The sequence below is a fragment of the Lissotriton vulgaris genome, chromosome 7, assembly GCF_964263255.1.
Source record: "Lissotriton vulgaris chromosome 7, aLisVul1.2, whole genome shotgun sequence".
Lineage (NCBI taxonomy): Eukaryota > Metazoa > Chordata > Amphibia > Caudata > Salamandridae > Lissotriton > Lissotriton vulgaris.
The window spans coordinates 841,028,363-841,055,316 of record NC_141695.1 but is presented as its reverse complement, the minus strand read 5'-3'; the positions used below and the strand labels follow the sequence as shown (position 1 = coordinate 841,055,316).

General features: G+C 50.8%; 1 protein-coding gene across 2 annotated transcripts in view; it reads left to right on the top strand.

Moving 5' to 3' along the window:
* DUS1L (dihydrouridine synthase 1 like) overlaps positions 1 to 26,954 on the top strand; it is a 245,163-nt gene that overhangs the window by 133,696 nt on the left and 84,513 nt on the right. The gene's annotated exons all lie outside the window — the stretch shown is intronic.

The following is a 26,954-nucleotide window of genomic DNA, read 5'->3' as shown; positions in this document are numbered from 1 at the left end:
TAAAACATGCTTGCTTTAACAGCTCCTAGTAGAGTAGGTAGAACAAAAAACACAGGCTCTCATTAATTCAATAAAGAATTCAAGCATTTATTCTTCAAAAACTTGAAATTATCATTAAGGCTTTTTCGGCAGCTCGTTTTATTTTGCTGAAAGCAAAGCACTGTTATCAGCATAATGCTTCTTTTGACTAGAGCATTCCCCCTTCCCCTCTGCCCCCCGGGATCACTTGAGGCCCCTCTAGGGGGTCCCGCAGTTTGAAGATCCCTGCAGCCTTTCCTCCCAGTCCCCCAGCAAGAGGGTCAAATCATTGTTTTTAATTTTCTTTGTCTGACTCAAAAGTGAGAACACCAATCCCCATGTTAAAAAAAAAAGGAAAAAAAAGCAGCAATTTGTCCGAAGACCTAGCATTTGACCCCTCTGTCTTTGAAGCCCAGCAAATGTGAAACGATAAATACAAAATTGAAAAGCATCTTTATTTATTGGACTTTCATGGCCCACTAAAAATCAGCTCTGGACCCACCAGTGGGTATCGACCCAGTTTGGTAAACACTCTACTAGGCTGTATATGGCTACTTAGAGGACTGCTACCCTTACTCTTCTGCTAGTGACTTGGATATATGGGTCTGATTTCTTACCATGTTGGTTTTTTTCAGTTTGTCATTTGATAAAGAGTTTAGATTTAGTTATAGGCATTTCCTTATCAACCCCTTCCCGATACCCCCCCCCCCCCCCCCCAACCGAGTTGTACCACCTTTTTAGGTTTTGACTGGCGATGCGTACTTTGTACGCATGCGCCAAAAAACCTTTTGGTGTGTGTGTGTGGGGTCGGGAATACACCCCCTCCTCCCATTGGCTAGCTCCATAAATGGAGGCTAGCCATTGGGAGAGGGCTCCGCCCGTCAATCTCGGACCAGATTCGGGGGCGTTCCCGAGAATTTTTGGCTTTTGGCTAAGTCAGCCGAAAGCCTCTTCTCGGGAACGCCCCCGAATCTGCTCCGGCATTGAAGGCACCCGGAAGAAGTCCAGGTGAGTGCTTGCTTTTTTTTGTGTTTTTTTTTTTTTTTTTTTGCCCGTTCCCACCCCCTCTCCCGCTCTCCGTGTCACCGGACCCGTTCCCGCCCCCCTACCGCTGCCTCGCTCTCTGTCTCCCCGGCCCCGTCCCGCCCCCCTACCTCCCTCGTCATTTCTTGCCTGCATGCTCCTAACGCCCGTACCTCCCTTGTCATTTCTTGCCTGCATGCTCCTAACGCCCGTACCTCCCTCGTCATTTCTTGCCTGCATGCTCCTAACGCCCGTACCTCCCTCGTCATTTCTTGCCTGCATGCTCCTAACGACCGTACCTCACTCGTAATTTCTTGCCTACATGCTCCTAACGCTGTACCTCCCTCGTCATTTCTTGCCTGCATGCTCCTAACCCCCAGCTTCTATTATCCTGTTTCACACGTAATATATATGGCTTGAAAAATGGTCAGAGAACCTTCATATTGCTGACTGAAATAGCAATTGTCTCTAGGTGCGTGGTGTTCTGCTAGTTCGCAACATTTCTCCAAACAGCGATTTACCCACTTTTATAATAAAGACAAATGTAAACATGTTCAAGCTACATTGTCAGTGGGAGTTTGGGAGATGCCGCGCGCATCCCACCGCCTCCCTTTCCCCGCGCGCATGATAGCAGCTCTCAGATGTTGTTCAGTTGTGTGACTCACCTCTCTGGGCACACAGAAGGGAAACTGCAACTGCAGCACATTCCGGCTGAATTTGGGAAACCTGCTTTGATCCTTGTCCCGGACTATCTATCGCCTGCACAATACAAAGTGTTAGCAAACAGCAGGCTGTGTGCTGACACAGGAAGGGCCCAAGCTCCCAATTAAGGCGAACATTGGATAGATCCTGTTTAGTGTGGTTTACCAGTGGCCATTTTTAACAGTTTATACAAATTAGTATCCACTCGGCGGTCCTAAAACCGTCCCACATAAGGTTTGAAAACACACCTTAGAACGATGATAGAGTATATATACGTGTGGAATATATATGTCATATTTTACTCCAAATTCATATTCATATGCATGGTATATACATACACGTTTAAAAAACAAACTACTTAAAGCAAAGCTAAAAGCGACCTAATTACAAACAGAATTGCTTAAGCTTAAGATTTGATTCGTAGACTACCATTTTATTGTTAATGAATGTTCTCGTCCAAATTGTCAGAATATTATAGAATGTACATATATTTGGCACTTCTTAGTTCTGCTGGCAGAGAGGACAATGATTGAATGTGCACGGCGTCTGCATTATTATAACCCAGTCAGCGGAGCGCCCACAGGTGGGCAGTTTGAGTAGCCCGCACTTTCGCCGCACTGAACAAGTCTTTGGTGCTTTTAACCCTGCAGTTTTCACCTGTCCCCTAATGACCCCTAAGCGCCTAGATGCCCGTTAGTCGGAAGGGAACACTATTCAGGAACTTCAGTCCTCGGGGGGATTTAAAAAGGCAGTGCTTTTGGGTGCCCCCTAAAGTCGCACACAGCACAAGGGAAACACTATCCCTTGTACACTACAGTCTCAAGAATTTACACAGAGGTGCAAGAAACCTCCCCTGCCAATTGTTTGCACAAGCCCCCCCCCCCCCCCCCCTGCCGAACCCCGCATCTCTTCCATACGCCTATCTTGCTTTAATTTTTCCTGTGTTCTCTTCTCCTTCCAGGTTAGTTTCTTTAATTTGTCCCCTCCTCCCAGTTCCCTTCTCTTCATTTCCCCCCTTCTCTCTCGCTTACTCTTAAATTGAACCCCCCCTCTCCCCTACAGGACCCTTGGAGTAGCTTCTCACACATCCCAGTCAATGAACCTAAACGGGGCAGGAATTTATGGCCAAGCTGCGTAAACACGACAGGAGCCTGGGCTGAGCCGGCGCGGGCCCGGGGTCCGCGAGGCAAATGGGGGCCACAGAGAGGAGGGGGTGGGGGGGGGGGCATGTCTAAAATACAAAAATACTTCTCTTCTCTGGGTTAGGAGTATCGTATGGGGAGGGGGCGTCTTGGCAGCACCTGGAGAGGATCACATGCGTTCCGGTAGAACTCCGGAGACTCTGCAACGGTGAGGGGTGTCTGTGCTGCACTCTGGATGCTAGGCATGGTGTTTTCTGTGCTTAGGAAGAGAGCAGTAGCCTGCAGAGACATGTGGGTTGCTGGGTGTACTATCTTCTGTGCTTAGAAACAGAGCTGTTCCATGCAGAGGGATGTAGGACGCTGGGCATAGTATCATCTGCGCTTAGGAAGAGAGCTGCACCATGCAGAGTCACATGAGATGCTGGGCAGAGTATCCTCTGCGCTTAGGAAGGAAGCGGCAGAGGCATGTGGGATGCTGGTCATAGTATCTTCTGCGCTTAGGAAGAGAGCGGCAGCATGCAGATCATCGGCATGGTGTTCTCTGTGCTTAAAACGAGAGCGGCATGCCGGGCAGAGGCTGTGCTGGGCGTAGTATCCTCTGTGCTGACAAAAAGAGAGGCAGCATTCACAGAGGAGAGGGACTTCCGGCTAAGAAGACTCACGCAAAGGGGCAGGCTTCCAGGTTACGGGCAGAAAGGCCTGCACCTCATGAGGTGCTGGAAGGGGTGCATTACAGATGGACAACCGAAGGGCTGCAGGGTGAGGTGTAAGTGCAGGTGAACTAGATGCTGGGTAAGGCATTGCAGAATGGGGTGCACAGAGGAGGAGGTAAGGGGATTGTAATGGTGTACAGTGCATTCCGAATGACCGGTTGATGTGGTTGACACAGGCTGGTCATTTAATGGAGCGTTGAGAGATTCAGAATGGCCGGTTAGTGGTGTGCTGTGGATGCAGCGTGGCTATTTAATGAGGAGTGGCAATCCAGAATGGCTGAGTAATGGGATTCCAAAAGACAAGGATAACCTACTCCTAGAATACCCATCAGCCCCTTTGTAACTGTCTGATGCGTGTGTATACAGGAGCAAACACATACTTTTAAAGCGCCTTACGAGATTGGTGTGCTTATATTTTACCGAAAATTGACATTACTGAATATTTATAATTATAATTTCACACCAGAGCCGGAGCGTCTCGTCTGAACCCAAAAACATGGCTTTTAATACAGCACCGTATGGAGGTCGGGAGTGTAACATTATAAAAAAATAGGTAAATTATAAAATAATCGACATAAGCCGAGGGTTGGACCACAACACGATGCCTTTGTTTACTAGAGACCAGAAAACATAGCTCCACATAGCGCCTTATGGAGGTTGGTGCATTTATTTGACTGAATATTGAAATTCTAATTTCATAAACTGCGACGTGCGCACTTATTGGGATGTGTTTGTTTAAATATAACCAGTATTTTCTAAACTCATCTATACGTTGTTGACTTTAGTAACGAAGAAGATTCAGAGTGCAGATTCAGACTGCAGAGGCAGATTCAGACTGCAGAGGCAGATTCAGACTGCAGAGGCAGATTCAGACTGCAGAGGCAGATTCAGACTGCAGAGGCAGATTCAGAGTGCAGATTCAGAGTGCAGATTCAGAGTGCAGATTCAGAGTGCAGCTCTATGTGTGTGTGGCTCTGTGTGGGTGTAAAATGCAATAGGTCATGCATTTGCGAGCGATTAAGCTATTGGCATTGTAAATGACAAGGCCATTTATTTAACGATTACGCTATTGGCAATGTAAATGACAAGGCCATTTATTTAACGATTACGCTATTGGCAATGTAAATGACAATGCCATTTATTTATGATTTTTTTTAAAAAACACCCCAAAAAAAATGTCATGAGCAATGCCAATAGCTCTACCTTTAATATTGCCGAGACCATTGCATTGTAAATGCTTGTTTACACTCTCACCCTGCCTCGGAGACACACATTTCTCAGTCAGTCCCTTCAACGCTCAGTTGGAAGTTGCCAAAACCCATTTTTGAACTTTAGACACGCAAATATCCGGTTGTATATTATTAGATATGTTGAGTAGCCCATCGAGTCTGTTTGTGTTTTTCCTTTTGCTTTTCGTGTTAAAAATGCGAACCGAGCAGCGGAAAACCCAGAAAAAACGTGAGCAGGCGGACTACTCGCTTGTAAAAAGCTTTCTGAACTTCCTAGTCAACTGCTATTAAACGCGTAAAGTGTATACATGTTGTATGTGGTCGTTTCTAGGGTGTGCAGGCAAAAATGGGGGTAAAATTGGGGTCTGCAGTGCTACATGGTCAGCTCTCCTAGATATCAAGTGTGTATGTTACTGTTTTAAACACATTTTTGGTCTGGCAATAATTGTCAGTATGGAACTAATTAAGTTCTATCAAGCCCTGTGTGTGTTGAGGAGGGCCCCTCAGTGTTAGACATGCTTTTACGGAGGTTTAGGGACCTTGTTGCTTCACTGCTGATTGGGCCTTGAGACGGTCATCCTGCCTAGTTGCCTGTTGTGAATGGGTATAAACAATAAACGTCCGATTATGGTGCCGGTTGGACCTATCCCCCCCTTAAGAACACAAATAACCTACTGACATTTTCTACCTGAAATAGACCATCTAATTTGGAAAGACCACCCTGTGTCCTTCCTGATTTTATTTTCACCTAGTCACTAATCTTAAACTTATACTCCTTTCTCTCCATGCTCACATTTGTCCCCTTGCCTCCTACACCATTTCAACCTTTCAGCCATGCAGGGACCAATTTAGTACCAGGTAAGCATCACACATCTATTGAAATGGGGGTCGCAGTGTGTAGGACTTGCAGTGTGTGGGGGGCTCTGTGTGGGTGTGTGTGGAGGGCTCTGTGTGGGTGTGTGTGTGGAGGGCTCTGTGTGGGTGTGTGTGGGGGGGAGCTCTGTGTGGGTGTGTGTGTGGGGGGCTCTGTGTGTGTGGGGGGGCTCTGTGTGTGTGTGTGGGGGGCTCTCTGTGGGTGTTTGTGTGTGTCATTTGCGAGAGATAAAGCTAGTTGCATCGTAAATGACAATGCCATTTATTTATGTTTTAAAAAAAACACATAAATAAAAATGTCAAGAGCAATGCCAATAGCTCTAACTTTAACAAAGGCAAAACCATTGCATTGTAAATGCTTGTTCCATTTCCCTCCAGATTGGCAAGTAGTCCCTTTCAGTGAAGTTTGAAAATATGCACAAAGACCAAGTACATTCTTATAATCCTTTTTGTTTATTTAAATCTGACATTGAGCCGCTTTCGCAGTAGCTGCATTGAACAAGTATATTGACACATTACATGATTATACAATTTCCTTATAATACAAGTGCCATCCTTTGGACGCTTTAACTTATAACATAAACGTTTTCAGTTGATTAAGGCTACCTACACCCAAAATCGTAATTTCTCAAACTTTGTATCATAGGTTTATTTTGGCCATAAAATCCTTAATCATGCTGTAGTGCAAGTAAAAAAAGATATAGTCGGTGGTTGATGCATATAACACCTTTTAAATTAATTTCATACTCTATTTAGAATACTCGTTTTTGACTTCTAAAACAGTATAAATTAAACTTTGCACTGTAAATAAGAATAGAAAACATGCATACTGCTTATAGTTTTAGGTAGTCTAATTCATCAAAAGTTTTGTACATTATTCCTTCTTTGACTCATAGAATACTATTGCCAACATAGCCTGTAAATATAAAAGAACTGCTAGAATTTAGTATTACAGTAACACACACCTCAAAAGTTCTCACTAATCATGCAATCAATCCACATCTAAAGGGAAACTACTTTTCCCCAAGGTCAGTGTCTGTATCGGAGGAGAAACAGACTGTATTTTTGGTGCTGTGTTCTTCTAGCTAGAAATGGTCAATCCAGGTATGTGGCAGACATTAGCAAAAACTCAGATCTGTAGCTGAAATAAATAATATAGGTGGAGGCTTGTATGGTGTATTCCTAAATTACAGTGATGGAAATGATGAAATTTGGGACTGGATTAAAATAAAAAGTATCAGATGAATTAAATTATCAGAATTTCAAAAGACTTATTACATTTTTCTATAGACAACCGAGTTCTGCCACTGTGCCCGGATGAGCAAAACTCAAAGTTTTATTCTGGTCTTTTTATTACTCTACCTTTTTATGTCTGGTTTAACAATGCAGCTGCTGACCGACCTCTTGAGATCAACATAAAAAAGTGCTTTCAGGAGTATTAGAGAGTGATTTTGGCTTCACTTACATGTTCGTGAATAGGAGAACATGTATTGTTTAGGCAGAAGTTGTGCACTTCCACAAGAAATAATTGTTTGCCCTCCAAGATCTATAATTCTTTGTTTATCGAGTTGTGTGAGCCAGAGCTTTGTCAGGTTTAGCTATTGTTTTACAACAGAGCCTGGCCTTTAGATCAAACACATGCCACTGAAATTATATTGTTTCTAGATAATTAGTTAATTTAGCACCAGCACAGATGGGAGGAGCATAGTCAGTAGGAATGTATTGCTGTATTGTACTCCCCTCCACCTTCCCATCATCTAATTCAAAGTTGGCGCTCCTTGAGTGAATGATATTTTTCTTTCTAATTCTCAATTATAAGATTTAATGCTATCCTTCTTGGAATCCTAAAATGTGCTTATCCCTTAATGCTACACTTTCCTGAACTTCTTACTACCGCTAAACACTTACTCGGGGACACTGCCTGCTCAAGGCAAGGCAAGCCAAAGGATGAAATACTAGGAAGAATTGTGAATCAAATTACCCATATATCCGTAATTCCTAATTTCTAAGGCAACCCTACTTGTGATACCTGTTATCCCATTACCGCCTTCATCACGGTTATGAATGCCTTTGTATCAGGAACTCTGAGAAGGAGTTCCCGGGTGATATCAGAAAAGCTTACCTTAAATAATTCTAAAAGTGTTTTTAGGGCATTGGTGGAAGCACTTGCAGGACTACTTTCTGCTGTTTATGCACAGTGGATCTGTGCGGTATTGTTGTTTTGGAGAAATGAGCATTGCCCCACTATTAGTCATCCGCAGAATGATGGATGTTTTGCTGTAATCTACAATTCAGTAACTGACCACTTATCATGACATTACCACAAGTGTTAATATAAATGTGCTAGTTGTTTTTTTTTCTTTTTCAGCAATTATTGGTGTAAAACTAGCCCCAGTTTTTTCATATGCTATGGTACTAATATACAAAGATTGCAGCATTAGCATTAAATGCATTAGAAAAATGCTTGCCGCAAATCCCACTGTATTCTTTTACAGCTTCCCACATGATGTAAGTGACCCACAAAGTCGTATGTGCTTAATCAACATTCCGCAAATATCAGTACATGACTATTTTGCATTTCTTTGTAGAATTAGCCTAACTAGGTACGGTAAACGTCCCTTTTTGGGTCTGGCTTGACAGTACAGCTCTCTGAATGGCAAACTTAATCAATTCTTTAAAACATACATAGAGTGACTTTAGGTTTGACTCTACCCGGAGGACCATTACTCTCCCATATCATGCTATCAGTTGGCGAAATGTAATTCATATTCCAGAAAGTACTTCCATTTGAATGCACAAGGGTTTATTCTAAACCTGAAAAATAATCTCTCCTGTGCTGTTAGTCATATTCAGTTCTTTTTTTCCTATATGCATTCTACACAGAAAGCAATATTTTTGCTACGTTTTCCTACTATTGTCAAATAAGAAAGTCTGTAATGTGATAAACAACATTTGTGCTTTAAACCCGAAGCGGAATTGTTTTTTATTGTGTGATTATTAAAATTGTTACAATAGTTTGATCATTCTCAACATATCCATATAAAACGAATCAGCCTATGAGTCCATGCACTTAAAAGCTTCTTTATTTGTAATTCGAACATATGACTTCGAAAAGCTCGGCAACGGCCAATTACCTATGGAAAAACAAAATTCTACTGGTAAAAATCGATTTATAGTGTGATTGAAATATAAGATATATTTTATAGCTCATAAAAACAATTTGAGTTCTTATTTACACACCAGTAAATTGCTGTGTGCATTGGTTTATATCTATTAATTAAATCAATTTGCAACCTAATTAAAGTGCTATGCATAGCTTTTAGGCCACGTGTTTGAAAAGCCCATCTATAAAAGCCCTGTAAAGTGCCTGCTGCAGCTGCATTGGCTGCCATCTGGCAGGTTGCAAAAATTTCAGCTGTCCCATGCTGGAGAAGTGCGTGTGTATCTTTAAAAAATTCCAAAAAGTGAGCAGATAACTGTTTGTATTCACCTTTCATGCAGGCTTGTATCGCTTTGTGGCAAGTCTGAATATTTCATACTTGAAATATTAGGCACTGGCAGAAACTTCTATACTTAATGATTCACCGATGCAGAGAATGTGAGCCAAGGATTGTGCTTAAAGTGTAGTTGTGAATGCCTGTTTTTTACATTCGTTTGTCCATAAAAGCTGCACCTATCAACTTTGCCAATGCTTGTTTGATGGAATAAAGCCTACCTATAACTTCATGCCTTTTAGTTTTCATAAGGTCTGAATAGTTTGATGCTCACGATGTAGGCGAAAAATTAACTAGATTTGAAACAAATCTATGGGAATAAGGTGCTTTAGTGATAATTAGTATTGCATCTTCAAAAACGATTCGAATCGAAAAACGAAACGATCAAAGAAATTGCCCCTAAAGTCTTGTGTTGAAATATTCTTCACTGAAGTATACAATTTTCAGGTGGTGTCCTGATTGCAGAATCTCTTTAACAAGCTTTATTAACACATTTTCTATTATCAATTTTGCTTCTAAAAATAATTTAATGGGGGCCAAGATGGCGGGCTGAGAGGTCGCTCTTGCCGTGAGCTCCCGAGCCCCTGGAAAACCTGCACCTTTCTACACCGCTGATCTCCCCCGGATCGAGCGGAAAACACACCCAGTACTCCCTGTGGTGGTGTGGAGCGGTCCGCGGCCCTCGGCTTCCTTGCTGCGGCGGCAGAGCCGCTTGAGAACCAATTGCGGCGAGGGCCGCCGGAGGGCTCGCCGGAAGACCCGAGGACCCCTCGATTGCGAGGCCTCGGTAACCGAACGAAGGGAGCCAGTAACACGGAGTGGACCAACAGATTGCTGGCGACTCGACACCGCGACCGTCCCCGCTGTGATCTGGGACGACCCTCCTCGGCGGAGCGGAGCTGCATTGGCGGTGGGAGCGGAGGCGGAGCCGCATTGGCGGTGGGAGCGGAGGCGGAGCCGACGAAGTAGCTACGCGAGCCCGGGGATCAGGTAGGCCGCGGGGCCTGCACCACGTGGCCCGGCCCTAAGCCCCGCCTTTAACCGCGGCTGGGCGCTGCCAGGCCCTCTGGCGCCCACGGTCGCCTTCGCGGCCCATGAGACCTAACCCCTCTCCGGCTCCGACTGCTGCACAATTCGCAAGACTGGCCCCCGGCTACTTGATATTCGATTGGACCAGTGGGGAAGGACTGCTGCGATCCCCGAGAACGGGCCTAGCCGGAATCTCTGGATGTGGGTTCTGGGGTGATCACTGGAAGGACTGTCCAATAGGACCCTCTGTGTACCGGTAGTTCCCGACTTCAGCTTGGTGCGGTGTGACACACAGTCCTGGAGACGAGACTACGCCACACCAGCGCTGGTTCCCAGGGCCGGAACGGACGGCCATTTTGGATGATAGCGAAGCAGTGGCATCAACCCCTTGGAGCTGCCCTCATTCAAGGCGTGCGGGGGCACCTCACTGGGAGTGGACCCACATCGGCGCGAGCAGTGTGGACTGCCACCCACTGCTTGACTGCGGCCCCGGCCTGTAGCGCCTCCTCGCCACGGCACGCGGGCTTTTGTGATCCCCACCCCTCCGCGATGTCGAACGCCAGGGGACAGAAGAAGGGCGACCGGACTTTGCCGGACATGCTGGGAAGAGGCGCCCCGAGGCAAGACAGGAACCAACCTGCTCCGAGCCCCCCGACTAGTTCTCGGGGCGCAGAAGGCGGGGAGCCCCCGGTGACTAGATCGTTCCTGGAGTCCCTGTTCAGCTCCTTGAGGGAGGACTTTCAGGCCTTGAAGCAAGAGGTGGCCGGGGAGGTCCGGGAGGTCCGGAGAGAGGTGGACTCCCTGGGAGAGCGAGTGAACACGGTGGAGGAGGCTGGCCACTCCAGGGACGAAGAAATCACCCACTTGCAACAGGAGGTCCTGAGGCTGAGGGACCAGCAGATCGATCTACAAGCCCATACCGAAGACCTTGGAAATAGGTCTAGACGGAACAACATTAGGGTCCGAGGAGTTCCATTCAACGAGGAGGGTGAAGACACGGCCGCCTAGTTAGGAGCCCTGTTCCGCGAAATTCTGGGAGAGATCGAAGACTTCCAAATTAGGATCGACAGAGCGCACAGAGTTGGTTGGCCTCGCAGGGCCTCAGCGCCTCCTCCGGACATTTTAGCCTTCTTGCCAGATTTCCCCTTGAAGGAGCGGATTCTTCGTGAGGCACGGCGGCAACAGCCTTTCCGCTTCAGAGATCACCCGGTGACCCTCTACCAGGACCTGTCCGCTATAACACTGCAGAAACGGAAGGCCTTTAAAATTGCTACGGACTTCTTGAGGGAACATGGCACACAGTACTCGTGGGGGCACCCCTTCCGCCTCATCTTTCGCTGGAATGGAACTTTGCACCAGCTCCGGTCCCTCCAGGATGTATGCGGTGTGCTAGGAATCACTGCATCGGACACGGACACCCCGGCGCCTCGTCGCAGGCGGAGCACGGGAGATGGCTGGCAATTGGTCGGGGAACGGCGAACCCCGCCACCTGCGAGACCTGACTCGCCTACAATTCGGGCAGAAATGTCCAGCGCCATACAGGAGGCCTCCAGGACTATGACGAATGGCGATGTGGCCTTGACGGCCTGAACTTGCTCCGGGGGGAGTCTGCAGTAGCCTATCTTCAACGCAGGTGCGGGGGTTCCGGGGGTGGGGGGTGGCGGGGGTGATGGAGGTGGTGGCTGGACGTCCACTTGAACAACTTTCCACAGCCTTGTCCGTTGAGGACCGGACTGGGACAATGAAGTATTCTGACTGGTTTGGGGTGTGGGGGGTGGGCAGGGGAGTTGAACGGGCGAGTTTGGAGTTTGGGGGTTCCCTGGGAAGCGGGGGTGAAGGAGGGAGTGTGGGGTTCCAGGGAGGGGGGGGTTCACACGGTTGGGGGTTCGGGGGTTCGGGGACTGTACTGTGCTACGGGGCGGTTTGCTTTCACTGTGTGCTGGGGTCGCTCGCTGCTGCCTTTGAGTTTAGCCCGGTGGGCCTCGTCCGCCTTGATGAGCGTTTTCTGGTGTTCCCCTCCCTGATGGCCCTTAAGATTGTTACCTTGAATGTGAAGGGGCTGAATAACCCGGTTAAACGGAAGGCTGTACTGTCCCTCTTGGAGGACTCACAGGCAGACATTTGTCTTCTACAGGAGACCCATCTGCTAGCTAAAGACTGTCACAGGCTACGGACCCCAAAGTTCCCCACACAGCTTTTCTCTTCCTGCGCCTCCAAGACGGCAGGGGTAGCGCTCATGATATCTAGGAAGTTCAAGGGGGAGGTCATGCAGAAGGTAGCAGAACAGAAGGGGAGGCTCTTGGCATATAGAATCAAGGTGGGGGGTCTGATGTTCACTATAGGCTCCATATATAGCCCCAATGATCATCAGGATCAGTTTCTACACAGGGCATTGGAAGACGTGACATCCACTCCTGACAGACACATCGTGATTGGGGGGGACTTGAATATGGTCTTTGATGCACCCCTGGACAGGTCGGTGCAGAGGCGCCTACAATCGGGAGAGCTCTCGGGCTCGGTTCGTACCGGTTTGGAGGAGCTTGATATGCACGACATGTGGCACCGCCTCCACCCCGCGACCCGCGCATATTTCTATTATTCCCACGCCCACAAATCCTATGCAAGGTTGGATCATCTCTTGGTGACGGGCCCGATGTACGAACTGGCCTCGGGCTCTGACATAGGGGTCCTGTCTCTCTCAGATCATGCCCCGGTGGAGGGCACTTTCCGACTGCCTCCGGTGTCTCCCTCGAGAGGGGTCTGGCGCCTCAGGGACACTCTGCTGCACAGGCAATCTGTGGTGAAACAGGTCCGAGAGTTCATATAGGACTATAAGCGTATTAATGACAACGACAACACCACCCGCGCGACGCAATGGGCCGCCTTGAAGGTGGTGCTCCGCGGCGAGTTTATTGCCATCTCCTCGGCGGAGAATAAAGAACGCCAGCTTAAAAAGGACGAACTTACACGCCAGGTGAGGGAGCTAGAACAGGTGCATCAACGGACTGGAGCCCCTCGTGTCTGGAGGCAACTTAAGGCCGCCAGGAAACTCCTGTCCGCGCTTGATATGGACAGAGCGGAGTACGCTGTACTTCGCCTGAAACATAGGTACTACACCGGCGGCGACAGATGTGGCCGGCTTCTGGCGCATAAACTCCGTGTGCAGCACCAGCAGCACCGGGTGAAGGAACTAGCGGTCCCCACTGGAGGGACAGTCACGGAGGATGGCCAGATCGCGGACGTTTTCCGTGGTTACTATGCTGACCTCTACGCCGGCGTTCCCCCCTCGGCGCGATCCGAGGCAGATTATCTGGAGTCGGTGTCGCTCCCGTCCCTAACGCCGGACCAGGCCCAATATCTTGAGCGGGAGATTCGGATTGAAGAGGTGGTCACGGCTATCTCCCGACTCAAAAACGGGAAAGCCCCGGGGCCCGACGGTTTTATCCCTCTCTTTTACAAGACCTTTTGCCAGGACCTCGCACCACTTTGACGCGCCTGTTTAATTCGTTCTTTGAACCGGGCGCTATCCCTCCGGAGTTCCTCCAAGCGACGGTGTCGGTGATCCCTAAACCAGGCAAGGACCGGACTGCATGCGGGTCCTACCGACCGATTTCGCTTCTGAATACAGACCTGAAGATTTTCACCAGTATTTTAGCGGCACGTCTGGCACTCCACCTCCCGGGTATGGTTGACCCGGATCAGGCCGGGTATGTCCCGGGCCGGCAGACTGTCGATAACACTAAAAGGGTGACCCATATACTGGAGAAGGCCTCGCGGATACCCGGGGAACGTATGCTCCTTTCCATCGACGCGGAGAAGGCGTTCGATAGAGTGCATTGGCCTTATTTGGAGAAGGTATTGGGCAAATTTGGCATAGGTGAGAAGTTCAGGCACCTGGTATTCAATTGCTACCGATTCCCGTCCGCGGTGGTGAGGGTGAACGGATGCAGCTCCCGGCACTTTGCGATAGAGAGAGGCACCAGACAAGGGTGCCCATTGTCGCGGCTGCTTTTCGCTCTTTATATGGAGCCGTTCGCACAAAGAGTTCGCCAGAACCCCGACGTCACAGGTGTCCGTATGGGGGAGTTCCAGCACACCCTTAGTCTTTACGCGGACGATGTGATATTGACGCTCGACGACCCCAGGAGGTCGTTGCCTGCTTGTTTTTCTGAACTGGAAACCTTCGCAACTGTGGCGGGTTTCAAGGTAAACCTTGGGAAGTCGGCGGCCCTTGACATCTCGCTGTCCGGCGCCACCAGGGCTGACTTGCAGAGAGACTTTCCGCTGAGTTGGTCCAGAGATCAGGTACCCTATTTGGGGATTCTCCTAGGACCCTCTCTTCCTGCTATGGTCGCGGCCAACTATACAGCTTTGAGTAAAAAGATCAAGGAGGAATTGGCCCGTTGGGACAAGGGCACGTTGTCGTTGCTGGGCAGGGTGGCCGCGGTAAAAATGACCCTTCTGCCGCAAGTCCTGTACCTCTTTTGGGCTCTCCCGTTGCAACCCCCCAAGGGATGGCTTGGCCAGACTCAGTCTGATATCACACGCTTTGTGTGGCAGGGTCGTAAACCTAGGCTCAAGAGAACCATAGCCACGCTAGCGCCGGAGTCTGGTGGCCTTGGTTTACCGTACTTGCACAAGTACTTTCAAGCTGCTCAACTGCGCTACTTAGTAGAATGGAGCCGGTGGGAATCGGACAAACATTGGTTGTTTCAGGACCAGGCGGTGGCGGGAAGGACGCTGCAGGAGGTGCCCTTCCTGCGGAGGGCCTAACGCCCCCCCAACCTCTATGCGTCCTTCGTAACGCGGGTCCCGCTCCGAGTGTGGGACTCAGTGTCCACCAAGCACTACCTCACCACCTTTCCTTCTCCCTTCACGCCAATAGTTGGTAACCTGGACTTTAGCCCAGGTATGGAACCGGGAGCCTTTGAGCTCTGGCGAGCGGCCCGTTGCTCCGCCCTATTCCACATGTATGGCCGGAGGGTGCGGTCTCCTTCCAGGATCTACGGCGGGACTTCGGTCTACCCGAGACGGAGCGCATGATATATATGCAGGCACGCCACTGGGCGCTACAGCCACAGGTGCGGGCATCGGCGGACCGGAAACTCACGGCATATGAGCGCTGGCTGGTAACTCGCTCATCGGACGCCAAGCTTATATCCGACCTTTATAAATTGTTGCAACCTCCCCCCTTTCACATCTACAATCCTGGGAGAGAGCGGTGGGAGCGGGAGTTGGGGAGAGCGTTGAGCCATACTGACTGGGACCACATCTCCTACCGGGCACGACTCTCAGCCTACCACACTGGGCTCACAGAGACTTTCATGAAAATTTCGACGTACTGGTACCGCACCCCCGAGAAACTACATGAAATGAACCACTCAATACCCAAGACTTGCTGGCGAAACTGCGGTCAGACTGGCACTGTTGGACTTGGCCCGCAGGGCAGGTTCACCCCTAGACTTTTTGCCTTATTTGTGACCCTGTGTCAGTGATTTTTGGGTCTCTGCGCACTTTTCCCTGGGCCCCAGAGTGAAAGTGCGCGCATGTAGTATGGCTGGCCTGCCCTCCCATAGGAATGCATGGGGAATGTGTGTGTCCCTGGTAGTTCCTGATGCGTGGGGAGTACAGGCTCGAGTTTAGTATGTATAAACTCGTGAGAGTGAATGCTGCAAGATGGTGTCTGCGGCATGTTTGTGTCTAGTTGGGAAGTGCTACTTCTGGACATTGAGATATGTGTGCAGTGAGGGTGCTGGAGCGTGATTGGCTGGAGCTGGCTGGCATGCCAGGCTCCAGGAAGTCTGGATGGGTCTGCCCGGTGGTGAGTGGGAGATTAGCATGAGGGATGTGTGGGAGGAGTGTACCTGTGTCCTGGATGGGCTGGGTTTTCCCCACACAATGCTGGCTCCGCCCCCCTGTGGTGTGTCTAACGACCCTAGCCTCCCCAGTGAATGAAATGGGTGGTTGGGCCATCAAGAGTGCTCCAGAACCAGCTGCGACTGGTTTTCCCCCCACCCTGCACCCTGAAACAAAGGATTTGTCAGTATAAGAAGGGGCTGTGTCCCCACTGAAAATGTTCTTCTTTTGGAATCCTGCCAGAGGGGGCTTGTGCCGCTGCTGGGGCCAGAAGGACCGCCACTTGGGGTGTCTCCCTGCCTGGAGACCCAGTGTGCTGGCTCTGGGCCCAGCCTTGCCCCCCTGGAAGGACTTGTGCTGGACTCTGTTGTCCCTAGCGCTGGTGAGCGCTTCCTGAATTTCCTAGCGCCTGGGAGTGCTTCGTTTTGCTTATAGCGCTGAGCGCGCTTTATTGCGACCCCCTAGTGCTTGGGAGCGCTGTCGTTTTCGGCCGGTGCCCACCCGGCGTGTGCCTGCTTGATTGGCCGATTTTGAAGTCCCCTGGCGAGTGCCCACCTCGCCAGGGACCTGGCCGCCATAACGAGTGCCACCTCGTTTTGTTTATTGAAGAAGCCGGAGCCCACCCGGCATTGCCCAGAATCGTGAAGTCTCCCTCGGGCCGCCGCTCTGCCTACGGCGACCCGGAAGTCCCGCCTCCATTCCCCTCAGCGCCGCGCTGCTATTGGTTGCAGCGTGACCCGGAAGCCAGGCAAAGCCCGGGAAGACGGGGGCGGGCCTGCTCGTGCTCCGGGCTCCACGGAGAAGGGAAGCCCAGAGCAGAAGGGAAGCGTGCTGGTTCTCCCCCCGCGGGGCTCTCCCGAGGAAGAGAGCCCCGCCCGCTGCCACTACCAGCACCCGGCCCCCAGAAGCAGGACCGGGTGGAGAAGAGACCGCCACCGAGAGGAGCTGCCTCGTGAGTCCCGGTGAGTGGGGCTTCGCCTTGGGGGCATTGGTGTCTCGAGAGTCCGCCGAGTGGGACTCCAACAAAGAGGGGCAGTCTTTCTTTGAGCCACGAGGGCTCCAGAAGGGGGCATAGTTTGTTTTGAGCCTTGAAGGCTCCACCAGTGGCCGCATTTTTACAGAGTCCAAGGGGCTCTTGGGGCATTTGTTCTACAGAGCCTGCGAGGCTCCACAGCACCCAAGGGCATTGTTGGTTCTAGAGCCCTGAGAGAGGCTCAAAGGTGCCACGTTCGTGTTTAAGAGCCCAGAGAGGCTCAAGGGGGCATTTATTCATTTCGAGTCCCCAAAGGGGGGACGCCAACGTTGGTGCCACAATTGTTTAGAGCCCTGAGAGGCTCAGGGGGACAGTGTAATCATTCAGAGCCTGAGAGGCTCCAACGTTGTCCCCACCAGCATTGCTCCCCAGTTGCCCAGCACTTTGTGGGCAGCTGCCACGTTTAGGCCCCTGACTTTGGGACACAGGGACTGCCACAGGTGGTGGCTAATGTGGATTTTGCGCTATTGTGTCTCCTTCCTTACACCTCTGAATGGGTAGTTTATTCATCATGTGTGTTGTTGCTTTTACACCTCTGAATGTATTGTGATGCATCATGTGTTTCCTTCCTTAGACCCCTACAGGTATTGTAATACTTAGGTGGTTGTTTTCTCCCTAGTACAGGTGGTGCTAGCAGAGCCCAGGTCCCTAGTGTAATCTCCTAAAATAGTGAGGGTTGCATAGGTGGTGCTCACCTGGTACCAGTAGTGACTGGTTGTATGTTATTTTTGTGCTACAATTTTACATTCTAAGTGCTATTTCTAAAAAGTGTTACTTCTAAGAGTGCTGATTCCTGACAGTGGTCCAGGTGGCCCTGTCTTGTAAATATCCCCTGTAAATTCTACCCGTGCCCCTGGCACATTGTAAAGTGTGTGTTCTATCTAAATGTGTTTTATTGTAATACAAAGGCTATTTTTTATATAACCTTGTGTGGAGTTTCCTTTGTGGTGGGCCTTGGGTGTTGTTGCTGGGGTGCGTGCGCAAATACTTAACTCATATCGCCTCCAAGTTTAGCCTTGACTGCTCGCGCCACGTTACCTAGAGGGCGAGTAGGGGTTATCTTGGCGTGTAACTCCCTTGCCCTGACACTTAGAACTGGCGATCCCTGACTGACCTCGACGCGAGTCTTGGCCGGCCAGGGTCCCGGTTCTAACATTGGCGGCAAGCGGTGAGGATAAGGATTTGTGTTTGCGTTGTACCACAGTAGCAACTGGCCACTACAAAGCTCTGCATTTTTAGATGACCACATTGTTGGGGATTATTGTGTTTTTGGTGAAGTTCCATTATTGCTTCTCCTGAAGAGTGTAATTTGATAATTGTGTTCAGTACATTTGTCCCCCGCCCTGCTTCCAGAGTTTGGTACCTGTGTCACTTGTGGTCAGGTTGAGAAGTCAGGGGTGGTAGAAACTGCCTTACCGATCCGAGGGGAGGGTGTGTGTGGATGAATGGTGTGTTTCCCTGGACGCATGAGTGAGTTCTTTTTTTTTTAAGGAGAGTGTGGAAGTTTTGGAATTGTGTACTTTTACTTCAGATTGCTAGTTCCCTTGTGTTGCACGTGTTTGTGAGCATCCTGTCAAGATGGAATCTCCTTTTAACCTTTGTGGCCTGTTTAAGTACAGTGTGCATGAGTTGGTACGGTTATGTAAGGAGAGAGACATCCCAGTGAGTGAGTCAGACACCCAGTCCAAGCTTAGGGATAACATGATCCTGTGGCAGAAGAGTGACTGGGAGCGTGAGCACAGTGAGAGGGAGAGGGCCCGGACCGCACACCATGAGGGTGGTGGGTCTGAGGGGAGCCCTGAAGAGTCTGATGTGGAGAGTGAGTTTGACAGTGGATGGGCGCCAGCAGAGAGCGAGTACCCCCTAGATATGGAGTCCCTTGCTGGGTCCAGTGTCAGATGTAGCACCCCATCCCTTTCCCTGTCCCCAGAGGAGTGGGTGGATAGGAGAGAAGAGAGGGAGCACCAGCTGGCCATAGAGAAGCTCAGGTTAGAGCATGCCTGGAAGATGGCGCAGCTGGGTGTGAATGAGCGGATTGCAGAGGCTGAGAGGGCCTTGGCCAGGGAGAAGATAGCCCTAGAGTGTAGGTTATCCCCTGACTGCAGTCATAATTTTCTGGATCCCCCAGGGAGGGTTGAGTCCAGTGGTGGCAGCTATTTGAATCTCAGTGCAGGAAATCCCACTCCCAGTTCCCAGAGTCTGGTACCTGTTTCCCCAGAGGAGGAGTATAGGTTGAGATTCAGGGGCAGTAGGAAACTGTCTCACCAGTCTTGGGGGGAGTTTGTGGATGAATGTCAAGGTGCACTGGCTGAATGGTTAGGGGTTCACCGTGGCATAGAACAGGAGGGTGTCCCGGCAGTGGCGGGCCTGCGTCCGTGTTCTATCGCCCCAAGCAGGGAAGTCCATCACGGTGGTGATTGTTCTCCCCTGCGTTTTGGCTGGAAGGGGGTTGTGTTGGACTTGGCCCGCAGGGCAGGTTCACCCCTAGACTTTTTGCCTTATTTGTGACCCTGTGTCAGTGATTTTTGGGTCTCTGCGCACTTTTCCCTGGGCCCCAGAGTGAAAGTGCGCGCATGTAGTATGGCTGGCCTGCCCTCCCATAGGAATGCATGGGGAATGTGTGTGTCCCTGGTAGTTCCTGATGCGTGGGGAGTACAGGCTCGAGTTTAGTATGTATAAACTCGTGAGAGTGAATGCTGCAAGATGGTGTCTGCGGCATGTTTGTGTCTAGTTGGGAAGTGCTACTTCTGGACATTGAGATATGTGTGCAGTGAGGGTGCTGGAGCGTGATTGGCTGGAGCTGGCTGGCATGCCAGGCTCCAGGAAGTCTGGATGGGTCTGCCCGGTGGTGAGTGGGAGATTAGCATGAGGGATGTGTGGGAGGAGTGTACCTGTGTCCTGGATGGGCTGGGTTTTCCCCACACAATGCTGGCTCCGCCCCCCTGTGGTGTGTCTAACGACCCTAGCCTCCCCAGTGAATGAAATGGGTGGTTGGGCCATCAAGAGTGCTCCAGAACCAGCTGCGACTGGTTTTCCCCCCACCCTGCACCCTGAAACAAAGGATTTGTCAGTATAAGAAGGGGCTGTGTCCCCACTGAAAATGTTCTTCTTTTGGAATCCTGCCAGAGGGGGCTTGTGCCGCTGCTGGGGCCAGAAGGACCGCCACTTGGGGTGTCTCCCTGCCTGGAGACCCAGTGTGCTGGCTCTGGGCCCAGCCTTGCCCCCCTGGAAGGACTTGTGCTGGACTCTGTTGTCCCTAGCGCTGGTGAGCGCTTCCTGAATTTCCTAGCGCCTGGGAGTGCTTCGTTTTGCTTATAGCGCTGAGCGCGCTTTATTGCGACCCCCTAGTGCTTGGGAGCGCTGTCGTTTTCGGCCGGTGCCCACCCGGCGTGTGCCTGCTTGATTGGCCGATTTTGAAGTCCCCTGGCGAGTGCCCACCTCGCCAGGGACCTGGCCGCCATAACGAGTGCCACCTCGTTTTGTTTATTGAAGAAGCCGGAGCCCACCCGGCATTGCCCAGAATCGTGAAGTCTCCCTCGGGCCGCCGCTCTGCCTACGGCGACCCGGAAGTCCCGCCTCCATTCCCCTCAGCGCCGCGCTGCTATTGGTTGCAGCGTGACCCGGAAGCCAGGCAAAGCCCGGGAAGACGGGGGCGGGCCTGCTCGTGCTCCGGGCTCCACGGAGAAGGGAAGCCCAGAGCAGAAGGGAAGCGTGCTGGTTCTCCCCCCGCGGGGCTCTCCCGAGGAAGAGAGCCCCGCCCGCTGCCACTACCAGCACCCGGCCCCCAGAAGCAGGACCGGGTGGAGAAGAGACCGCCACCGAGAGGAGCTGCCTCGTGAGTCCCGGTGAGTGGGGCTTCGCCTTGGGGGCATTGGTGTCTCGAGAGTCCGCCGAGTGGGACTCCAACAAAGAGGGGCAGTCTTTCTTTGAGCCACGAGGGCTCCAGAAGGGGGCATAGTTTGTTTTGAGCCTTGAAGGCTCCACCAGTGGCCGCATTTTTACAGAGTCCAAGGGGCTCTTGGGGCATTTGTTCTACAGAGCCTGCGAGGCTCCACAGCACCCAAGGGCATTGTTGGTTCTAGAGCCCTGAGAGAGGCTCAAAGGTGCCACGTTCGTGTTTAAGAGCCCAGAGAGGCTCAAGGGGGCATTTATTCATTTCGAGTCCCCAAAGGGGGGACGCCAACGTTGGTGCCACAATTGTTTAGAGCCCTGAGAGGCTCAGGGGGACAGTGTAATCATTCAGAGCCTGAGAGGCTCCAACGTTGTCCCCACCAGCATTGCTCCCCAGTTGCCCAGCACTTTGTGGGCAGCTGCCACGTTTAGGCCCCTGACTTTGGGACACAGGGACTGCCACAGGTGGTGGCTAATGTGGATTTTGCGCTATTGTGTCTCCTTCCTTACACCTCTGAATGGGTAGTTTATTCATCATGTGTGTTGTTGCTTTTACACCTCTGAATGTATTGTGATGCATCATGTGTTTCCTTCCTTAGACCCCTACAGGTATTGTAATACTTAGGTGGTTGTTTTCTCCCTAGTACAGGTGGTGCTAGCAGAGCCCAGGTCCCTAGTGTAATCTCCTAAAATAGTGAGGGTTGCATAGGTGGTGCTCACCTGGTACCAGTAGTGACTGGTTGTATGTTATTTTTGTGCTACAATTTTACATTCTAAGTGCTATTTCTAAAAAGTGTTACTTCTAAGAGTGCTGATTCCTGACAGTGGTCCAGGTGGCCCTGTCTTGTAAATATCCCCTGTAAATTCTACCCGTGCCCCTGGCACATTGTAAAGTGTGTGTTCTATCTAAATGTGTTTTATTGTAATACAAAGGCTATTTTTTATATAACCTTGTGTGGAGTTTCCTTTGTGGTGGGCCTTGGGTGTTGTTGCTGGGGTGCGTGCGCAAATACTTAACTCATATCGCCTCCAAGTTTAGCCTTGACTGCTCGCGCCACGTTACCTAGAGGGCGAGTAGGGGTTATCTTGGCGTGTAACTCCCTTGCCCTGACTTTAGGAGTGGTGATCCCTGACTGACCTCGACGCGAATCTTGGCCAGCCAGGGTCCCGTTTCTAACAGGCACACTCACTCATATACTATGGGAGTGTCCCCTGCTGACACCTTACTGGGAGGAGGTGCTGAATGAGGTTGACCAATGCTTTGAGATTGACTTACCCCGCTTTCCCGCCTATGTTCTACTGGGCTTGCCAAATGGTTTAATGTATCCACTAAGATCTAAGAAGGGTAGGCAGATAGCGATCGCCCTGGGATCGGCAATACAGAATATACTCATTCATTGACGCACTACCACACCTCCTACTGTTGTTGGCTGGCTACATAGATTGTGGCATGTCCTAGGCATGAAAAAGATGTCCCTGGTGGTGGCGGGGGAGGTGGATACATTTGAGGAGCTGTGGGCACCATTTCACACATTGTTAAGGTCGGAATTTAAGGAAATTACTTGCCCTAAATATCTCAGATTGCTACGGCTGACGCCGCCGCCAGACCCGCCCGTCTGAGCTGGCCGAGTAGTTAGCCAGATGAATGTTACGCTGCCACAGTGAGGAGACGGAAGGTTGGTAGCACAGTACAGGGGGTGGGGGAGGGAGTTGGGGGGGTTGAGGAGGGGTAGTTAGTTTGGGGGGGAGGGGGGGGGGGGGGTTCTTTGTCTTTCCTTTTTTTTTTTCCTTTTGTTTTGTCCCCGCCCACAGGTGCGCTAGCCATGTGACTCTGGTACAAATGTGCCCATCGCACTGCACGAACTGACCTCACGTATATGTTAAATTGTACACACTAATTCGCGGAGTGCATCTGTGGTTACTTGTCTGTAATGTTGTCCTTTTTCTTTCAATACTGCAATAAAATACTTTAAACATAAAAATAATTTAATGGATGAATACCATTTTGTTGGGGGCGTGGCCAGCGACCATAGATGGTGTACACAAGCTAAGAGAGCTCCAGCTCCCGTGCCGCCTTTGCTCCGTAATCCTCTCAATATCCGCAGCATATTGGGAGGAAAACCTTGCTTCTGTACCCCTGAGCTCCCTACCCGCACTTACTGATATAGGTGAGGCCGCGGAGACGAATTGCTGCCGCACGGCCTCCGATACCTACTGTGCGTCCGCCTCTGCTTGGTGACCTTCTGGTTGCGGCCTGGGAGACGGCGGCGCTAGGGCCGTACGGGCGGCCCTAGCTGAATTCTCGCCCCAGTACGAGTGTCGGCAGTGGAGTGAATTGCTGCTCCTTGGGGAGAGATGGCAGTTTTGGGCCCTGCGATTAACCTGTGCCCTTGGCCTGGATGCTACATGCAATACCCAGTGCCTGGCCCAAGGTCGAGGGACGGTGCTGCCCTGCAAGAGCCGTCGGGGACTGCGAGGCCTCCGATTTCTGGGGTGCGGCCGCCTTAGTGTGGTGACTTTCCGGTGGCGTCCGTTCTTAATTTGAGTCAGTGCCTTCCGGTGCTCCTCACCGGCACCTAATTGTCAAAACCATAGTAAGAACAGCCTACCACATGGTGGCGCTGCTCATCTAATTTAGAGATGAGCAGAACAATGGTTGTTTAGGAATACAATATACATTATGATTGCTAATAACTGCCCCCTCAGCCATTCCTTTAACTTTGGAGACCTGGAATAATCTGAACTGTCGCATTTACATGCGAGAACGGTAGCTAGTAGTTGTTTTGGAAGTGATGCCAGGGGCAATGGTTGGTGCCAGCTGCATTGGCCTTCTGGTCAGGACCCTGGCACTTAATATTTAACAAATTAAGCACTGGGTGGTGGCCTGGGGGGTTCCGGCTTTGGAAGGGAGGCCCCAGCTGGATCCTTGCCCCGGACTGTGCAGCCGGCCTGGGAGGCCCAAGTGGTGTGCTGCCCTGTGAGAGCCGTTGGGAGCCAGACCAGCCTATGTTGATTTTGAAGCCCCTTCCCTGCCTGCTTGGCTGACCTGTGGGGTAGGCATTGAGCGAGATGAGGGAACAAAATTGTGTTGGACGCCTAATCTGGTGGGGGCCCAGACCACAGACAAGGTGAGTGAGGCTCGGGGGACCTGATGAGCAGGACTTTATCTGGGGCTGTCCTCCCTCCCTTCCCCTGACTCTCTCCTTTGGGCCTCTACACATCCAAAATGCATTAGCACCAGTGAGCTTGCGACATTCGGTGGGGTGGCCAACCCTCTGCATGTTGGCACTCTGGGGCCAATTGGAAATGCACTACCTGCAGGGGCAGTCTGGGGCCTACTCGCCCAGCAGCCGTGCTGACAGGCTGTGGGATTGCGACCCATAGATGGGGACATGGGGTCTCACACCTACCCTCCTCACTTACAGGGTCCTCGTCCTGGCAGGCAGCGGTGTGGGGCGTGGCAGAGTGGTTTCGGACAAAGGAGGATACTGAAGTGGCCCCGGGGGAAAAATTTGTCACCGTGAAAGGGGGCAAGAAGAGCAAAAAATCGCAGCTGAGCAAAATGGAATGATATGTTCTCCCGCCGCTAGTGCACACAGACAATGGGGAAAAGCTGAGAACACAACAGCTGGAGGAAGGGTCCCAGGAGCCATCTCTCAGAGAAGTCATGGCTGCCATTCAGAGTATAAATGGCACCTTGGAACCCAAGCTTGATTCAGTGTTGGTGGAGATTACCCTGATGAGGCATGAATTAAAAAAGGAAATGGACCAGCTCTGTGACACGACAAATGGTGGAGGATATCTGCGTAACTACTGCCCAGATAGAGAAGCAGGTTACCTCCCTTCTCAAAGACAATGTCACTATGCAGGAACGCCTGGAGGACATGGAAAGCAGATCCAGACGCAATAATATTCACCTGGTGGGGGTTGTGGAAGAAGCGGACGAGCTCTGCTCTGAGCTGTGCGTAAAGCACATCACCACCACAGTGCTCCAGCCCAAGGGCCTCTCAAAATGTTTCTCTGTCCAGAGTGTATAGAGTGCCGGCCGCCCCTCCCTGACCGGGTATGCCTCCCCGCACCATTGTGGCTTGCATCTTCAATCATAGGGACAGAGATGTAATTCTACAGTCGTCTAGACACACCCTGGATCTGAAGTTTGAAGGAACTACGGTCGCCCTCAACCCCGTCTACACTCTTGAAGTCCAACAAATGCAAAAGAGCTTCATGTCAGTGAAACGTGAGCCGCAGAGTCGCAAAATCAAATTATGCTCTTCCCAGCCTAACTTAGAGTCGAACTGGCGGTGGAATGGCTGGGGGGCTGGCGCAGGGTGGGGGATGGGAAAAGACACAGTAATCCACGACCAAAGTGCGACATTGGAGGGATAGGATCCACCAGTGATCGCTCACCGTTAAGTGAAACAGATCAGAACGGAGATGGTGCAAAGCAGCCGATTGAAGCCTTGCATCCATCAGACTCCTGAGTCGGGCGGGAGAGAAACATGTACCTCTACTTAGCATAATTTATGGGGCCTGAATATGACATGCAAGTGCGATGGCCCACGGTGTGCGGGGTGGGGGTTGGGGGGGGGAGGGGGGGGGGAATTGATGTTTATACCTGGGACGGAAGAACTGACGCATACCTACATCACTCGCCAAGTTGACACCACAGCAACTGGGTACATTATTCATCACGTCCATAAACTTGCAAAAGACTATACTCCCTTGGGGCGGCAGAGCGGTGCGGAGCTGCCCTGGTCACATTCTCCCCAGTTGTGAATTGACTAATATATAAATTTTTTCTAGGGGTGATAGGTGCCTTGCCAGTTGGGTTTGGATGGGCAGTTCAGTTTCCACTGGGTAGGGTAGCAGGGTGGGGGGGGGGTCTCCTTAGTTTTTGTAGGTTAGTTAAAGCAACACATTCAAGTGGCAACAAACAGCCTTTTTGGCTCCTCTCCTTGGGGCCCCTCCTACATGGGTGGGTCTGACTCGTTCTCATGCTCTACACAACACGTCATCCCCTTCTAGCACCCGGTCTTGCTTGTCCATCCTATCATGGAATGTGATTGGTCTGGGCAACAAGATTAAAGTGGGTATGGTCCTCCAATTTATACGTAAACACACTCCCGATGTTGTAATATTGCCAGAAACACATCTATTAGGCAACACATGCAAAACAATGACATGGGGAGGCTTTACGATGGAGGCACACTCTGGCTATACAACTGATTCACAAGGGGTGGGTATCCTTGGCAGGAATTCTGCCCCCTTCATTCCGAATAAGGCTTGGGCTGACCTGTTCTGTTTGTCCCACCACGGCCTCGCCACCTTACTCTCCCAAATGTGAGCGAGTTGCTGCTCCAATTACCAGGAGGGTCCTACTCCTTGGTGGCAACATCAGTGTGCTACTCTCACCTGACCAGGACAAGTACTCTCAAGCCTGAATGAGCCAGTAAGACCCCACACTATCTAATGTTGTCAATTCCCTTGGCCTTGCTGACACCTGCTGAGCACGACACTCAACAGAACGCCAGTACACCTTTTTCTCTGGGGTTCAACATAGTCTGTCCAGACTAGACTACATCTTCACTCAGATGGTTCACCTGGCTAGCGTGGCGGAGGTGTGACCCCTGACCAGTTGAGTCTCAGACCATTCCCTGGTGTGGTTAAAGAAATGGGTATGTGCCAATACAACCCGTGGCCCACGACCTATTAAAGCCTGGCAATTCCAAGACCCCATTTTCACCAGGGAATTGATTCAAGCCACCGTTTCCTACTTTGAAACTAATGAAGGATCAGTTGTCTGTAACCCAACACTCTGGAAGGCCTATAAGGCAGTCATATGGGGCAGTACTTACTCATTAATAGTAGAGCAAAAACGAGAAAAGCAAAAATAACTCTTCACAGGATACGAACGAAGACAGGCTGCACACCCTATGCCTCAAGCAGAAAGA